Source organism: Zea mays, chromosome 2 (assembly GCF_902167145.1).
Source record: "Zea mays cultivar B73 chromosome 2, Zm-B73-REFERENCE-NAM-5.0, whole genome shotgun sequence".
Lineage (NCBI taxonomy): Eukaryota > Viridiplantae > Streptophyta > Magnoliopsida > Poales > Poaceae > Zea > Zea mays.
The window spans coordinates 163,038,610-163,056,835 of record NC_050097.1 but is presented as its reverse complement, the minus strand read 5'-3'; positions in this window follow the sequence as shown (position 1 = coordinate 163,056,835).

The following is an 18,226-nucleotide window of genomic DNA, read 5'->3' as shown; positions in this document are numbered from 1 at the left end:
TAATTTTACTAGACGCAAGGGTGAGTGCACGACGAAGACAACCCACCAAGATACGCACATGCATACAAAGTGCTCAATGTTGATGAGGGCCGTTTCTGGAGAGCACTTGCGTGCATGGCGACCATGTTTTTAAGGTATATATACATCCATGCATGCACTGGCCTTATCAACAATTCATCAGCATGCACGCGACTCAACGTGGCGCGACTACTGGGGAGAACGTTAACACGCAAAGCGCGCCAGGACCGAATCAGAACGTAAACACTACGGTTCTGCAAAGAAAATATGGATACAAACGACGCTTTCTCCCACCAAAATTAAACTGACATGTGTCACGTTATGTACTACTTTCTACTTCTACGTTAAGTATTCGTTCGTTTTGCTCTCAATTCATGTAAATTGCACGGGATTGAGTGAATTTTAATTCTGAATAAGTTAAAATATTTTATAATTTTTTTTTCTAATTCCATTCAATCCGTGGGATAGGAATAACAAAAGGACACGCGTCCGATCGTCCACGTCTCTATGTTTCGACAGCGAGGCAGGCATATATATGTCACGCGGCGACCTCTGCGTACGCGTTTTATGGTGTGGCCTCAGCTTGCCCGGCCGGCCGCTAACATCACGTTTTGTTCCCCGAGCGCGAGATAGACAGACGACATGGACACGCTAGCTACCAAAACCCCTGCATCGGTTGCTCATCAGTTTGGTACCTTGATTACATATATATACGTACTAGTGCAACGATCTACAAGACGACGACGACGCGTTGCTAGCTTGCGCTGGTCCAATCCAATTATTGGTTTTGGATGGCGTTGACGTCTAAATAAGTGCTTAATAGACTTCTTTGACGAATGTTCCCCTATTGCCTGTTGGCACTCGCACCACCGGAATTCAGACCTTTGCCGAGTGCCGGTGTCTTTGCCGAGTGCTTTTTATCGGGCACTCGGCAAAGAGGACTTTGCCGAGAGCCGTACTCGGCAAAGTACGGCTCTCGGTAACGAGCTAGTTTACCGCGTGCAGGACACTCGGCACAGGACCACACTCGGCAAAGACTTGTTTGTCGAGTGTCAAACATTCAGTAAAGAAGGTGCTCGGCAAAAGGCCGTCAGCGGCCGTCATAAAGCTGACGGCCGTCAGACTTTGCCGAGAGCCGAGGGCTGGCACTCGGCAAAGAGTGCCAGCTACGTGGCACTCGGCAAAGAACTCTTTACCGAGTGTCTTCTATAGACACTCGGCAAACCATATTTTTGTTTTTTACATTTTGGCCACCAAACTTTTTGTGGTATGTTACTACACTATGTAGACCTATATGTACCATTTTGGGACAAATATAACAGTGTTTGCAATAGCTATTAGATTTAGTTCATTTATTTGAATTTCTTCGGAAAATTCAGATTTGAACTGTGCAGGTCACTCGAAACTTGGAAAACCGTGATATCCATGCTACTTAGCACAAATTACGACCGATTTCAGGAGCGGACCGGAAACTTCGAGCACCATGCTCACTCAACATGACCGTGAACTTGCCATCAAGGTGTTTAAAAATTGTATAAAACACAAACAAAGTCAGAAAATCATGAAACATGTCCACGTGTCATGATATCATATGTAGAGGCTGTGATAAAAATTGTAAAAAGTTTCGAGAAAGCTGTGACGCACTATGTGTACAAACCTAAGAGATCCACATTAAAACTCCATGATTTCATGTGTAGTTCTCTTAGGTTTCTACATGTACTGCCTCACAACTTTCTCCAAACATTCTCAATTTTTTATCACACCCTCTACATATAATATCATGACACATGGATAGGTTTCATTATTTTCTAACTTTTTTTGTATTTTATACAATTTTTAAACACCTGGATGGCAAGTTCACGGCCATGTTGAGTGAGCATGGTGCTCGAAGTTTCCGGTCCGCTCCTGAAATCGGTCGTAACTTGTGCTAAGTAGCATGGATATCATTTTTCCATGCACGGTTTTCCAAGTTTCGAGTGACCTGCAGTTCAAATCTAAATTTTTCGAGGAAATTCAAATAAATGAACTAAATCTACTAGCTATTGCAAACACTGTTATATTTGTCCCAAAATGGTACATGTAAGTCTACATAGTGTAGTAACATACCACAAAAAGTTTGGTAAGGAAAAAGAAAAAATAGAAATATTCTTTGCCGAGTGTCTAAATTTGACACTCGGCAAAGACCTTGTTTGCCGAGTGTCTAACGTGGAGCACTCGGCAAAGATCATAAATATATACTTTGCCGAGTGTCTGTCCGCTGGCACTCGACAAAGAGTTGTTTGCCGAGTGCATGCGATCTGGCACTCAGCAAAGCTTAAAACATAACGTATACCGAGACCCTTCTCTTCTCCTCACTCTCACTCTCACTAACCAAACGCCGCGCGCCACTCACCGCCGACGCGCCACCACGCCGCCGCTCAACGCCGTCGCGCCACCCCGCTGCGCGCCACCACGCCGCGCGCCAGCACCTCCCTGCCGCGCCCCACCCCGCACACGGCACGCCCGCCGCGCGCCACCACCCCCCGCCGCTGCGCGCCACCAACGCTGCGCGCCACCACCTCCCTGCCGGAGGCCGCCTCCTCGCGCGCCGCCAGCGTCGCCCGGCCACGCCACGCGTACCATCGTCGCCCCCACGCGAGGTATGAACTTGTTATGCGTAAATTTTTATTTATTATTGATTAGATGATAGAATGTATAAATCATGTAAATTGGTGAATGATAGTATATATAAATCATGTAAGTTAGGATATAGTCTCGTTGAAAATTTGTGAATGAAATATGTAAATCATGCCGTTAAATTATGCGTAGTATAGTCTCATGGATTGAATATATATGTGTGTCTGTGATTGCCGGCCATCGCGCCGTTGAATTATGCGTGTATGTCAGCCATCGTGCTGATAGTTTTATTTGCAGGATTTCGAAACCTCCCTGTGCAGGGGAGGTGCTGCCGAAATTTTCTGTTGCTAGGCTTCTGTTAGAGGATGGAGGACCGTGAGTGGATGTACACGGGCCGTAGAGGAAGGAACGATGTCACCACTGAATGGATTAGAAAGACCGATGATTTCGTGGAACGGAGATATGACGAAGCTGCTAAAGGAGCGAGCCTAGTCCCATGCCCGTGCAGCAAATGTGTCAACCAGAAAAGAAAACCAAAGAAGACCATGGTAGAACATATTTGGAAGAATGGATTTACGTCGGGCTATACTCGGTGGATATTTCATGGTGAAGCGCATCGTACGAGAGAGGAGGTGCTGAGACAACGTGTCGAGGATTATGACGCGGATGCGGGGTAGCAGATATGTTGAACGACTATCAGGAGGCACAGTACACGGGAGGATGTATGGATGACGAGCCAGAGCCGACTGCAAAGGCGTTCTACGACATGTTCGACGCGGCACAAAAGCCCCTTCACGGCCAAACAAAGGTTTCTCAACTGGATGCCATTGGGCGTGTAATGGCGTTCAAGTCGCAGTACAGCATGAGTAGAGACGCATTCGATGGCTTGTTGACGGTTATTAGGAGCCTGCTTCCGGATGATCACGTTCTGCCAAAGAGCATGTACGAGGCACAGAAACTCCTTCGTGCACTCAAGATGACGTATGAGCAGATTCATGCTTGTCCGAAGGGCTGCATGCTATTTAGGAAAGAATACGCGGAGGCAAAGTACTATCCCAAGTGTACATCATCTAGGTTCATGGAGGTAGACTCTGGTGATGGACAGAAGAGGCAGCTCGCATCCCCTTGACAATCCTACGGCACCTTCCATTCATACCGAGGATCCAACGTCTGTACATGACAGAGGAATCCGCAAAACAGATGACATGGCACAAAAATGGAAAATGATACAATCCTAACAAGATGGTGCACACATCCGATGGTGAAGCATGGAAACACTTTGATGCCATTCACCGTGAGAAAGCCGAAGAGGCTCGTAATGTACGTGTTGCATTGGCCACAGATGGGTTCAATCCCTATGGAATGAACGCTGCCCCATACACACGTTGGCCCGTGTTTGTTATCCCAATCAATGTCCCCCCTGGTGTGTGCTTTCAAAGGCAGAATATATTTGTGTCGTTGATAATTCCCGGACACCCGGGGAATAAAATGGGCATGTACATGGAGCCTTTGATCGATGAATTGGTACGTGCCTGGGAGGAAGGGGTATGGACGTATGACCGAGCTACGAAGACAAACTTCAGAATGCATGTTTGGTACCAGTACTCCATGCATGACTTACCGGTGTATGGGCTATTCTGCGCCTAGTGTGTTCACGGTAAGTTCCCATGCCCAGTTTGCAAGGAAGCTCTCAGGTTCATTTGGTTGAAAAAGGGTGGCAAATATTCGTCATTCGATAAACATCGACAATTTCTCCCTGCTGACCATCCATTCCGCCTAGACATCAAGAACTTTACGAAAGGTGTCGTAGTGACAGACCGCCCACTTGCAACGATGACTGGTGCCGAAATTCGTCAACAGATAGATGGGCTCGTGGCCAATACAGAAGGTGGTTTTGTGGGATATGGTGAGCAGCATATGTGGACACATAAGTCTGGCTTGACTCGGCTCCCCTATTATGACGACCTGCTCCTTCCACACAACATTGACGTGATGCACACTGAAAAGAATGTTACCGAGGCACTGTGGGCAACAATTATGGACATTCCTGATAAGTCAAAGGATAACGTGAAGGCAAGAGTGGATCTGGCAGCATTATGGGATAGACCAAACCTAGAAATGAAGCCGCCAAGTGGCAGAAAGACGTGGACAAGGCCTAAGGCCGATTTCGTCCTAAGCAGGGCCCAGAGGAAGGAAGTACTTCAGTGGATCAAGATGTTGATGTTCCCTGATGGGTATGCAGGTAACCTGAGTAGGGGGTGAACTTATCTACTATGCGAGTCTTAGGGATGAAGAGTCATGACTTCCACATATGGATTGAACGGATTCTTCCTGCGATGGTTCGAGGCTATGTCCCTGAGCATGTCTGGCTAGCGCTTTCAGAGTTGAGCTATTTCTTCTGTCAGCTTTGTGCAAAAGAGTTATCTCGGACCATGGTTGCAGACTTGGAAAGATTGGCACCTGTGTTACTGTGTAAGCTTGAGAAGATATTTCCACCCGGCTTCTTCAATCCAATGCAGCATTTGATTCTTCATCTCCCCTATGAGGCACGAATGGGGGGGCATGCAAGGACGTTGGTGCTATCCAATCGAGAGATGTCTAAAGACTATTCGAAAGAAATGTAGAAATAAATGCAAAATCGAGGCTTCCATTGCAGATGCATACATTCTAGAGGAGGTCTCAAACTTCACAACAACTTATTATGGTGACAAACTGCCGAGCGTGCATAATCCACCCCCTCGTTACAATGATGGCGACAATGAATTGAATCTTAGCATATTTCGAGGCCAACTCGGAAGCGCAAGTGGCTCGACCACCAAGACCTTGACACATGAAGAGTGGCGGCATATCATGCTATATGTATTGACCAACCTTGAAGAGGTGACTTCATACATGGAACAATTCCTTCATGAATTCTGGCGTCGATCAAGGGACCCCACTCCACAGGAATATGACACTCTTTTTAGAAAGGGTGCGAGAAATGGGTTGCCCGATTACATTTCCTGGTTCAAACTTAAGGTACGTGCTTAGTTTGTAAAATAGATACGTCTTTGAACTCAATTTAGCGTGTTTTAACTTGCGAATACTTGCAGGGCCAAAGAGATCCGTCTATGAGTGCCGAGTTGAGACAAGTAGCCAACGACTTTGTTTATAGGGTCAAGAAATATTCTGGGTATGACGTCAATGGATACCATTTTCGCACAACAAACTATGACAAAAGTCGGCCCAATCGGAAAACAACGTGTTCTGGAGTGTTTACGCCCGGCCTTGATAATGTCGATTATTTTGGATGAATCGAAGAAATATATGAGCTCAATTTTTATGGTTCCAAACCTCTTACTCCAGTGATATTCAAATGTCATTGGTTTGACCCTCAAGTGACGAGACGGACACATTCTAATCTTGGGATAGTCGAAATTCGACAAGATTCCACCTTACCAGGAGACGATGTCTATATCGTGGCCCAACAGGCCACACAAGTGTATTATCTCCCAGATGCGTGCCAAACGAAAGAATATCTTAAGGGTTGGGATGTTGTGTATAAGGTATCATCGCACAGGAGGTTACCTGTTCCTAACGATGAAGATTACAACTTAGACCCGGACACATATGATGGAGAGTTCTTCCAAGAAGATGGGCTAGAAGGGCGATTTGAGATAGACTTAACCGAAGCTATCAGAATGGATGTAGATATTGAAATGGTTGTTGATGAGGAGGATGATGAGGTGCAAAATGATAATGACTTAGTAATCCTTGAAGGCAATGACATTAATGACGAACTTGCGTCTTCCGATGGTGTTGAGATTGAAATGGTTGATAGTGATGATGAGAGTTATGATCCGGCTAACCCCGACACATATGAAGATTATTTTTAATCGATGTAATGTTATATGACTTTTTATTTCGCACCTGTTCATATTATGTGTTCAAAATCATAATATAAACTAATACTTTTTATTTATCACTTGAACAGGTCTTGGACGGTTTTGGATTATGCTGGAGGTCATCGTCGCCCCCCCAATGGCATCCTTGGCCTGCTGTGCAGGGAACACTTCCCTGGACTTGTGGAGTACGCCGGAGTGACGGGCCCAGCCTTCACCTTCGACCACTACGCCGTCGCCCCCGATGCAGTAGACCGGGACGACCGGGAATTCAATAACAAGGTGGAGCGGGTGAAGCAAGAGCTATGGGTAAGTCTTAGTATAATGTAAAATATGTCGCATTCGTTGCAAATTCTTGTATGCAAGATTTCTTCAGATGCGATGCTGGATACGAGGCTAGGGCGGATGTGGTGGCCACCACGAGCTGTAAGAAGCTCGTCGTGGACATGCACTATGAGGCCCGAATCCAGGCCATCATCACCTACCACGGCTCTGTCCTTCGGGAGAGGGTGACCAAACCTCAAGCCCAAACCATGTCGTTGACCAGGGAGCAGTACCTACAGGTAAAGTCATGCATGTTTGGTACCAGTACTCCATGCATGAATTTTATTTTATCTTCTGATATGCACTTTACGTGTTTACTTTGTAGATGATTCCACATTGGTGCGCCGCACATCCTCTGTGCTGGGAGCAGGTGGTGGATAGGTGGTGTTCGGCTGAGTGGGACGAGGCGCACACCGCTAGCCGGGAACGACGTTTGATGATGCAAGGCCCCTCCCACCACCAAGGCAGCCGGAGCCTGGGCCAATATGCCGAAGCATGGGTATGCCCTCTTTTTTATTTAGATATATAGCACTGAATTAGATATTATTTCTAACTATCTCGTTGGTTTTCTTTGCAGTCGACGTCACATGGTGGCCGACCTTGCTCCACCTTCTCGGTCTATGCTATGGCCCATAAGGGTAAGGCGACGTCCGACGTCACCTACAACCTGGATGACGGGCCCGAGGCCTACACCAACCCCGCCGTCTACAGCCGCCTCCATGACTACACCGCCATGGCGCAGGAGGTCCATGGCCCAGACTATGATCCGAGCACCAAGCCGATCGACCCCGATGTGCTCATGAGGGTCGGAGGAGGCAAGAGACATGGGCGGTACAGGATTGCCGACGGGGCAATCGACTTGTCCTCCACTCCCACTCTGTCTCAGGTGAGAGCAAGGAGCACAGGCTCGAGTCCAGCCATACGACCTCGGCACGACAGCTCACAGCTTCGCATACAGCAACTCGAGGTTAGTGCTTCTGTAACTCGTCCTTCCTTGAGTTATATACCTTCTCTTTGAGTTACTATAACGTTGGCTTGTAATATTACAGACCCAACTAGAAGAAGAGAGGAGGGAACATCATGAGATGGAGGCGAGGATTATGGCGGAGCGGGAGGCGGAGCGCCGGGCAGATCATCAGAGGATGGCGTAGATGTTCCAGTACATGCAGAGCCTTGGCGCCGCACAGGGCATCGCTCTACCACCTCCATTGTTCCCTCTAGTTGACCCTGCTCTCTTCCACACTCCTGTGAGTATCAAAATTGTAGTTAGATGTTTGTAATGCATCTGGTATAACACATGCAATCTCTTCTCTGTGCAGGGCCAATCTGGGGCGGCATCCAACAACCCTCCGGAAGGGTTCAGCCCAACGCAGCCCCAGTCAAACCGCCCACCTCCATGAGTGTTGTGTTTTCATTGTTTAGACTTCAGAACTTGTGTATAATACTTATGTTTGTGTTTGATACTTATGTGAGAGCTTGAGAAGTTTGAGACTTATGTTTGTGTTTGATACTTGTGTTGAACACTTATGTTTGTGATGGATATTTATGTTTGTGGTGACGGTTTTATGTTTGTGTTGGCTATTTATGTTTGTGATGATATCTGTGATGTATATATGTGATATCTTTTGTTTGTGTGGATGGAATACAAAAACAAATAAAAAAGGTGCATACTGGTCACTTTGCCGAGTGTAACACTCGGCAAAGAGGTGCTTTGCCGAGTGTCAGGGTCATAACACTTGGCAAAGAGCAAAGACCTGGGCACCGGTTTAGGGACTTTGCCGAGTGTTATGTCGCTGACACTCGACAAAGAGGCACACTTTGCCGAGTGCCGCACAGAGCACTCGGCAAAGAACCTGACATGGGGACCCTCCCTGGCGGGCTCTTTGCCGAGTGTCCCAGGTGGCACTCGGCAAAGATTGAATCTTTACTGAGTGCTACTGGGCAGACACTCGGCAAAGTCGACTCCTTTGCCGAGTGTCATCCTTGACACTCGGCAAAGAAGCCGTCTCCGTCACCCGTCGCCGTAACGGCCGCTTTTCTTTGCCGAGTGCTCCCTGGCACTCGGCAAACCTCTTTGTCGAGTGCCCAAGAAAAAGTACTCGGTAAAGAAGGCTTTGCCGATGTACTGTTTGCTGAGCCTTCTTTGCCGAGTGTTTTTAAGGCTTTGCCGAGTGCTTCGGGCACTCGGCAAAGCGCCCGTTTCCGGTAGTATCGGTAAAGTAAGTCTTTATCGCCGAGTGTCGTTCTTTGACACTCGACAAATCATATATGTTTTTTTCTTTTTATAACAAACTTTTTTTGATGTGCTACTACAGTATATACACCTACATGTTCAATTTTGATACAATTATCAAAGTGTTTGTTATAACTATTAGATTTAGTTTGTTTAATTGAATTTCTTCGAATAATTCAGATTTGGAATGCAAGTCACTCGAAAAATGTAAAATGATGAATGCAAAAATGATATTCATGTTATTTAGCACAAGTTACGGCCTATTTTAGAAACAGACCGTAATTTTTGAACACCATTCTCACGAAACATGATTGAGAACTTGCGATCCAGTTGTTTTAAAAATATATAAAACACAAAGTTAGAAAATCATGAAATTTCTCGACATGTCATGATATCATGCGTAGAGACTCTGATAAAAATTTAAAACCATTTCGTGAAAGTTGTCACGCACTATGTGTTGAAAAATCTAACTGGCCTTCACAGAAATTTCATGATTTCATGTGAATGTTGACTAGGTTTCTACACATAGTGCATGACAACTTTCACGATACAATATCAAATATTTGTCAGTCCCTTTGCTGAGTGTTGAGTCCCGGCACTCGGCATAGAAGCTCCCTTTGCCTAGTGCTAGACAGGCAGACACCCGGCAAAGAAGCTCCCTTTGCCGAGTGCAACTTGTGGCTCTCGCTACAGAAGCTGTTGTGGGGGCCCATTGGAGCTTTTTTTGTCGAGTGCGAGGCCAACAGACACTCGACAAAGGCTTCCTCTTTCCTGAGTGTAATTGATTACACTCGACAAATTTTTGTCATCGTCACTTGTCGATGTCATGGTGACTTTTCTTTGCCGAGCACCAGATGGCACTCGACAAACAGTTTGTTGAGTGCCCGACATTATGCACTCTGCAAAGAGGTCGTTGCCGATGTATAGTTTATCGAGTCCTCTTTCTCGAGTGTCACACTCAGCAAAGCGTTTGCCGAGTGTTTTCAAGGCTTTGACGAGTGCTTGCGGCACTCGGCAAAGTAGTCTATTCCGGCAGTGTATAACACTCGGTAAAGTCTTTGTCGAGTGTAACACTTGGCAAAGTGCCCAGAGACCCCCCTTTTATTTGTTTTTGTTATTATATTCAAACAAACAAAAATATATATCACTGACATCACTTATATAATCACATGTATCACCAACACCACATATCTCACAAATATCACCACATCAACAAGTTTCACAAACATAAATATCACCAACACCAAGTATCTCACAAACATAAATATCACATATATCTTACAAATCAACACCAAGTATTACCAACATCAACAAGTTTCACAAACATAAATATCACAAACACTCACAAACATAAGTATCACAAGTTTCACAAACATAAGGAGTAGAAAACAGAGGAGGTTCAGTTGTAGGGAACAACAAAGGTGGTGGAGCAAAACCGGATGCGACACCAAGGCTTTGCATGTACTGAAACATATCTGCCATCTTCTGTTGATCGACCAAACGAGCCATCTGCTCAGCCATCATTTTTGCCTCCAACTCCATATGTTGCCTCCATCTCTATATGGCTGACTCTTCCAATTTTTATCAAATAAGCGAAATAGGTTACATCGTTGTATTCTTCTCATCGATTTGATAAAAAAACAATATGAGTTGTCTTATTTAGAGTCTAAATAAATTAATTACGATTTTAAAAATATTTTTATCTAGAACAACAAAAAATCGTTCACCTCAGTTTTCGACCCGGACAAGCTAGATTTGACATCCTAAATTCGGATATAAATTGTTTTGAGTGTGTTTTGAAAGTGTTTTCAATCCTCCATCACTTATAAATATAAGAGATCAGTTGATGGAGGTGTCCAATAATTTATAATTACTCTATTTCTATCTGTCACAATTTCTTTCAACCTTAATGTTGTTGTTCATTGCTTGATTCGATGATCAAGTATGGTACCCTAACCTTTGTTAGTTAACATAACACAGCCCAATGACATCCTTACACTAGCACAGTCCCTTCTGGGTCAGAGAGTTGACAGTTTCATTACTACTTTTCTTACAAACTGTCACTGGCATTTTTTGTCACATGAGCATGATTGATTATCCTTTGGTTGTTTATTCGTAAACCTCATCGCTCTTCAGTACATAAGTGTGATTCTCACTACCCTTCTGCTTTCTTAGATGAACCCAAGAAATCTGTTAAGGCCACCTCCCTAAACAAGCTAGGCCGATTTCTACAAACTCGTCGCCTCAGTCCTTTTATGACCCGTGCGATCTAGCACTTATGTTGTGGTTTCAAGCTTTACATCAACACACTTTGGCATCTCTGTTGCAACGACTGTTTTGGCTCTACTTTGTAGTTGAACCTTTCTACCTGCCCATATTATTTATTGATATATCCACCTATATTTTGTTTGCTACTACTATTGCACCTGACCCAAAATGCCAAAAGCATTTATTTTTGGTCCCTTGTGATCTTGCTTGCTCAACATGCGTCTATAAAAATTAGCAAAGAAGTCAAATTCATTGTACATGGAGTACTAAGGTATGATACCACAAATTAGTATAATCAACCTTGACTACATGTTGAAAGTCCTTTACATGACCTTAATGGATACTTTGTAAGTTGCATGATTTCTCATGTTGGTGTGCTAATCATAAAAATGTAGATATGTTGCATCGACTGATATTTATGTTATTAATGGATTGATCATATACATAATAATTCTAGATATTAAGATCGAGAGCCAATGTCAAATATGCATTCTTTGAGTTTTAGTGGTGCTAGCAACATACAATATGTATATCCTTATTCATCGACAACAAATTCAAAATATGCGGTTCCACTACTAAACATATCGATGAATGAGAGAATTGGCTACGAGGATACTAACTATTTAGATAATTACTCTAATTTTAGCTCAATGTGAATGTATTCTTGATCATAATTCATCTTATGTTACTCATGATTTAGCAAGAAAAATTAAGAAAATTTTAGCTAGTTATCCTAATGGTAGTACTCATGGTTTAGCTTCATATGTTACTCCTAACTCAAGCTAAACAGATGAAATGTGGGTAAATACTAAAACTCATGATTCAATTTTGTATGTTACTAGTAATCGATGCTAAACCAATGAAAATTTTGCAAGACATTGTCAATCAGATCATAATGAACTCGTAAATGCAAATTAAGACTTTAGAATACTTGATAAAGATATGGACAAAATTCATAACATGATTTGTACCCACTTTGGGATTGCAAACAACATGCCAATCACATCTGAGTCATCGGCCATGAATGTAAGGAAAGAAGTTTTGCTGGTTAGCAAAATTAGCAAAGACAATTGATTTTTAGATATAAATTAATGTTTGACTATCAAAGCCAAACAACATAATATTGCTTTTAAATAAATAACACAAAAAGAAACAAGTCCAACTATGGGAAAACATTAAAAGAGCAAGAAACTAGCTGGACTTGATTTTTAGGAACTAAAGCGGTTGTATACTTATCTAATGACTACCAAATAATCGATGGACCTTGAATTATAGCTAAACAATGTTTGGCTAAAAAACCATAACAAGATGATGAAGATCAAGCCCCTGAATCCAAGAATGAGGATGTTGAATGTCAATAGTCAAAGGTGTTAGGGTAGTGACTTATGACAAAAGTTGAATACTACAAAGGTAGGTGAAAGCATCTAGGCCTCTGCTTGGTTTTGGTAATTAATGACAATACAATATTACTGTGTCTACCATTCATGCCCGAGTTAATGAATATCAATGATTTATTTTACAGGGAATGATTGAAAAGGTTAAAGTTTAGCTAGTTCTAAGTGTCGATCGAGTTGTTAGACACTTAGAGTAGTGATACGACATTTTGTTTTCTTTTAGTCGAACTATAAAGAGGGGCATGAGATGGGTGACTTGACCTAGGCAAAATCTAGTTATGTGTTGTTGGTGCACACTTATGAAAAACTAGTGCTATATAACCCAAGAGAGCCCACGAGATGTTTTGAAGAAAAACCAATTAAAACGGTTGAAAACACAAGTTAGACAGTCCACGGTAGCACCATATGTGTTTGATGCTTCACCAGATACCACACCAGATGAGAGATGTGCCCTATGATGTTTCTAATACGCACCAACATGACCGGTGTGCATTGGGTATGATGCATCAGATAGGGTACCTAGAAAGTTGTAAATCATCTAAGAACAATTTTACACTCACTGGCATGTCCGTTACTCCATCGGACGTGGCACCAGCCATGTCACCTAGAGTATGTAAACTGATCAAGTTGACATTTTGGTGTGCCACCAGACGTGGACGAGGCAGACATGCATATTGTAGCTGCCTAACCATGGCCTGCCATGGGGGAGGGTGTGTGTGGGAGGGGGGGTAGGGTGCGCTTGGCGTGTTTGCGCGGTGGCAGCATGCGCGTAGAGGTGCAGATGAGCGGGCAAGTCGGAAGGGATAAGACTAGGCTTATACTCTATATATTTTATGTGGATTCCCACGACCGCAGCAAAATAACGGTACTATTTTCGACAATCATCCACAACCGCAGAAAATAAAGGCTTATTATCAACGATTATATTTATTTTTGGTAGTGAGATACTAGGCCATCGAAAATAAATTATTTTTAATAATTATTTATTAGTTACTTGTTAAGATTCATGTAAGAAACCAAGACAAGGCAACACAACTAAATTGATGAAATATTGTCTCCTTTTTTCCACTCATACAAAGAGGAAGAGGAGCCAAAGAGAGAAGGTCAGACAAACATTATAGCCTTCTATTATTTATTCTTGTGATTACAGACTGATATGAGAAAGTACCATCAAGATACGTGTTGGTGTTTGAAGATGCGCTCATTTTAGCAGCTTCGAAGGCACATCGTTTCAATGGGGTGCGAGCATATTAATTGTAAGAAAAGGTGCCCCTATGCACGAGGACTATATCTTTGTTTATAGGAACTGAGTGACGTACATCTTCGTATAAAATTACATTTGCGCCCTTGAACAATATACACATGATCTATAGAATCCAATAGGGGCATTGTTGTACTTTCCTCCACAAAATGTGTTGTGCAAGTCTCTTCAATCTTCCTTCACTCATGTGACACCACAAGCGGCATTCAGTCTTTCTAGAATGCTTCAACCAAGCTCTGGTGACCAAGATATTACTTCTTGATGATGAAGCTTTTACTTCCCTATTTAGGTCATGAAGATCCTATAGACGAAGATTACATAATTAGCTCTGAAACAGACTTGGAAACAAATGAAACTTATCGGTTTAAGGACCTTCGATAAAGGTACACCCCAACATCATTTTTAACCGCCAAAATTAAATATAACCATGGAAAGTTTGTCGATATATCTGAAATAAAGCATATGTATGTTCACTAATCATTTGGTTACCAACTTGCACAAAGTCAAGCTCCTGCGAGCCTGATGTCACACCCGGATTTAAGGGACAAAGCCGGGTGCATCTCATATATGTGCCAAAGAAAACAACACATATAATAACAGAGTGTATAGAGATGAATGTCACAATATCATCAGAGTAGTTATTATATAGCGAAAGTCTTACAAAATAAAAAGATAAATATAAAACGAACTAAAGTCCATCCTTGGCGCCATAAAGTCAACTGGAAGACGTCACCTCGATCAAGTCGAACTCCTCGTTGTGTGGCTCCTCTTGAACCACCTGTTCTTCTCCTGTGGGGGGGGGTCTGAGACAGCAAGGGTGAGCTCACACATGTTCATCGCTCAACAAGTTGTGGGGAATAATGTGCATGAACTCACCAAAGGTGGGAGTTTATGTGATGTGTAAGGCTGATCAACAATAGGGGTTAAAGCTGAGCATTGTTTTTAATAAGTTGGTCAAATTTTATTAGCAGTTACTAAATGTAAGTAAATACCAAACCATAATCAGAATAGAACAAAATTAGTAAATAATCCCATGCAATGCAAATGACAGATTGAATTTAGTTCCATAAATTAATCATGCGAGAGTCCTGAGCTGCTCATGACCGTGAGCTCGGCAAGTATACCAATTTTACAGTATGCAAAGGTTGTACCCTGTATCCACAAGTCATGTTACCCATCTGCCAAGGGGTCATGAATCCCATATACCTCTATCAAGGAAGTGAGGCAGGGTAACACTACGAGTCCTTTACAAAGTTCCACTAGCTTCCGAAAACCACAGTTTCTGCGAAGAGCAATTGCAGGAATCCCACGTCTGACCGCCATCGCAGCAAAATCAACCCAAGAACCTCCTTGCATGCCTACTCCCCTATAGCCCTTGCCCCTTTTGGGTAAGGTAGTCTTCCACTAGCTTTTCTAATTAGTCAGCTAAGGGCGTCCCATTCCACCCTTGTGGTGGCACGTGTTTCTCAAGTTAAGCTCCATGTTCCAATTAAGAATACTAATCTTGACATGAAAATAAATAAAATAACAGAATAATTGGAACATGGATATAATGAAATATTAACCCAAAACCATATAAAGCAATAGCAAAACTACCCAAATGATACAGGGGTTAACAAGGTAAAAGGATAACCAATCTAGGGTGACCTATTGGGTCCCATCAAAATTAAACCTATGCATTGATAAGTGATAATAAAGAAAATTATTGGGTAACAAATGATCAAGGTCACAACTTGCCTTCAATGAGCTCCTGCTCAGCAACTTCTATTTGCTGAACACCGGGATTCTCAGCCATTGTCTCTTCTACTCGCCACAATACAAGCGAGCATAGTATAAAGGAGAAATTAACATCACACCAAACATGTAAACAAATACACATTAATAATCTACATATTAAAATAAGATCATAGGAACAAGAATCATTAATTTTGGAGTTATAGATTTGAAGTTATGAATTTTCAAAGGTTTTATGTGTCTGGCATAAGATTAATTAATAAATCAATTTTATTACTGTTTTTATGTCAAAACAGAGACACTAGGTGATAAATAATAATATTACAAAATTATAGAATCTGGAATGGATTAATTTGGACTTCATATGAATTTTATATGAATTAAACAAGTTCTAGCATTTATTTTTACATTAAAAATCGGTTTCTAATTTAATTTCCCTGTTAACTTAACTATCTGTAGCACGCGTCAATTTCCAGAGAAGACAGGGGCTTCAGTGCAATAAATACAAACTCAGGCTATAGTCCTAGTGGATGGCAGGTTGATTAGTTGATTCCCTAGGATCTCCTTAGCAAAAGAGCGCGACGAAGGGGTATCAGCTGTGTTTGGCCGTTGGATTAGAGCCCAGCGGTTCGGATTTAATCTGGGAGTTTTAATATTCGCCAAGTGCTCGGGAACAGAGGATCTACGATCGACGACTTGGATCTGCTAGACGTTTGGGTCATGTGCGATCGCATCGGAACCACACATCCCAAAATCTACGGTTACCATCTCATTTTCCTCCCGATATAAACCCAGGCGTTGGATTAACATCCAACGGTTCCAATGATTCCCCGCACTCGTCTAATCGTGACCGACCAAATCTGGATGGACGACCAAGACGCCTTCTTCCTTTGCCCACCGAGTTGTGGCGGCATCCACCAGCGGCGGCGGCGCCATGGCCGAGACACCCCAAACTTCAACTCTGTGCACTATGCCCTAAACCGAAAGGTCCACTACGATGCCAAAAGCAAGGGAAATACGCTGGTCATGTTCGTACCTCAGTGCGCATCAGAGGGTCTTGGTCACGGCGAGCGGCGGATCTCCGACTTCGGCGAAGAATTCCCATGGCGTCGTGAACCCCCTTCCGATTGCGCCCTCACACCGCTTCTACGTGAGAAACCCAAGCTTTGGGTGTCTAGATCGGGGCCTGAAATGCGCTATTTGTGGCTATCTACGGCGGCGGCGATGGGACTTCTCCGCACGGCGCGTGGTGGCGCAGTGGATGGCGTGGTGGAGCAGCGGCTGCGGGCAAGGCCGAGGGGTCCGCTATTTGTAGTCAAGGTGGTTACGGTAGCGCAGTTAGCTAGCTCCAGCGAAGATCTCGGCGATGCCGGTACACCGCCGGCGACCGCGTCGGTAGGAAGATCTACAATGATGATGGCGCGTGGGGTCCACAGGGCAGCAACCTGAAGCGGATCCGTGCGCCCCGACCCCGGTCCCACGTGTCGGACATGGCAAGGAAGTGGGGCGTGCGATAAGGCTGGCGGGCGGGTCCCCATGTCAATGGTAGACGCCGATGGTGTTATGGGTCGCGCGGTGATTTCGACCTAGGGTAGGTAAAATCCCTTTTCTTTTTCTTATTTCTATTTTCTTTACTATTTTTTTATAATTTCAAATTCAATTAAATTTCGGTTTTGAATTTGTACTCAAGTTTTAATGAACAAACAGAAGGACCCCTCATGAATGCAAATCCAAAAATTTATTTATTTATTTATTTTTCCATATCTTTAAAATGATTTTGAATTCACCAATTATGCTCACCTAAGGTGTATTAAGACTCTAATTTCTAATATTTATTATTTACTAAAATATACCTTAGCTTAATTATTTTAGGAGATATTTATAGATGTTTTATTAATAAATTAACTCATATAATGATCTCCTATATAATCTCCTATTTGAAAACATATTTATTCAAGTCACATAATAGACTTTCATAAATTACCCAAAGTCCATAATGGATGCAAAGTTTATTTTACTTCTTTATTTATTACTTACTTTATTAAATGCTTTTAAGTATAGTGTTGATGAAAGGAGTATTCACTCAAAAAAAATGCACCTCCTATTATTTATTTTTCTGAGTTTCAAATTATGTTTAAAATTTAAAATGTCCAGTTTAGATTTGAGTAATCAAAATTTAATACTATTCTTATGTATCAATACTCATTTAAATAAATGCTTATAATGTTTCATTTTTAATGAAATGAATAATCATTTAGTTGGATAGAAAACCTTTCTACATTCATTCTTTGTTTCGAAAGTTCAGTCCTCAAAACCCAAAGCTCAATTATGAATTGAAGATATCTCACTTTACTATTTTATTTCTTTATTTATTTATTTTATTATTTTTTATTATACAAATTTTGGGTCTTACAAATCCTACCCCCTTAACAGAAATCTTGTCCTCGAGATTTGTAGGAAAAAAGAATGTATACTCATATTGTCTCAGCACATATGT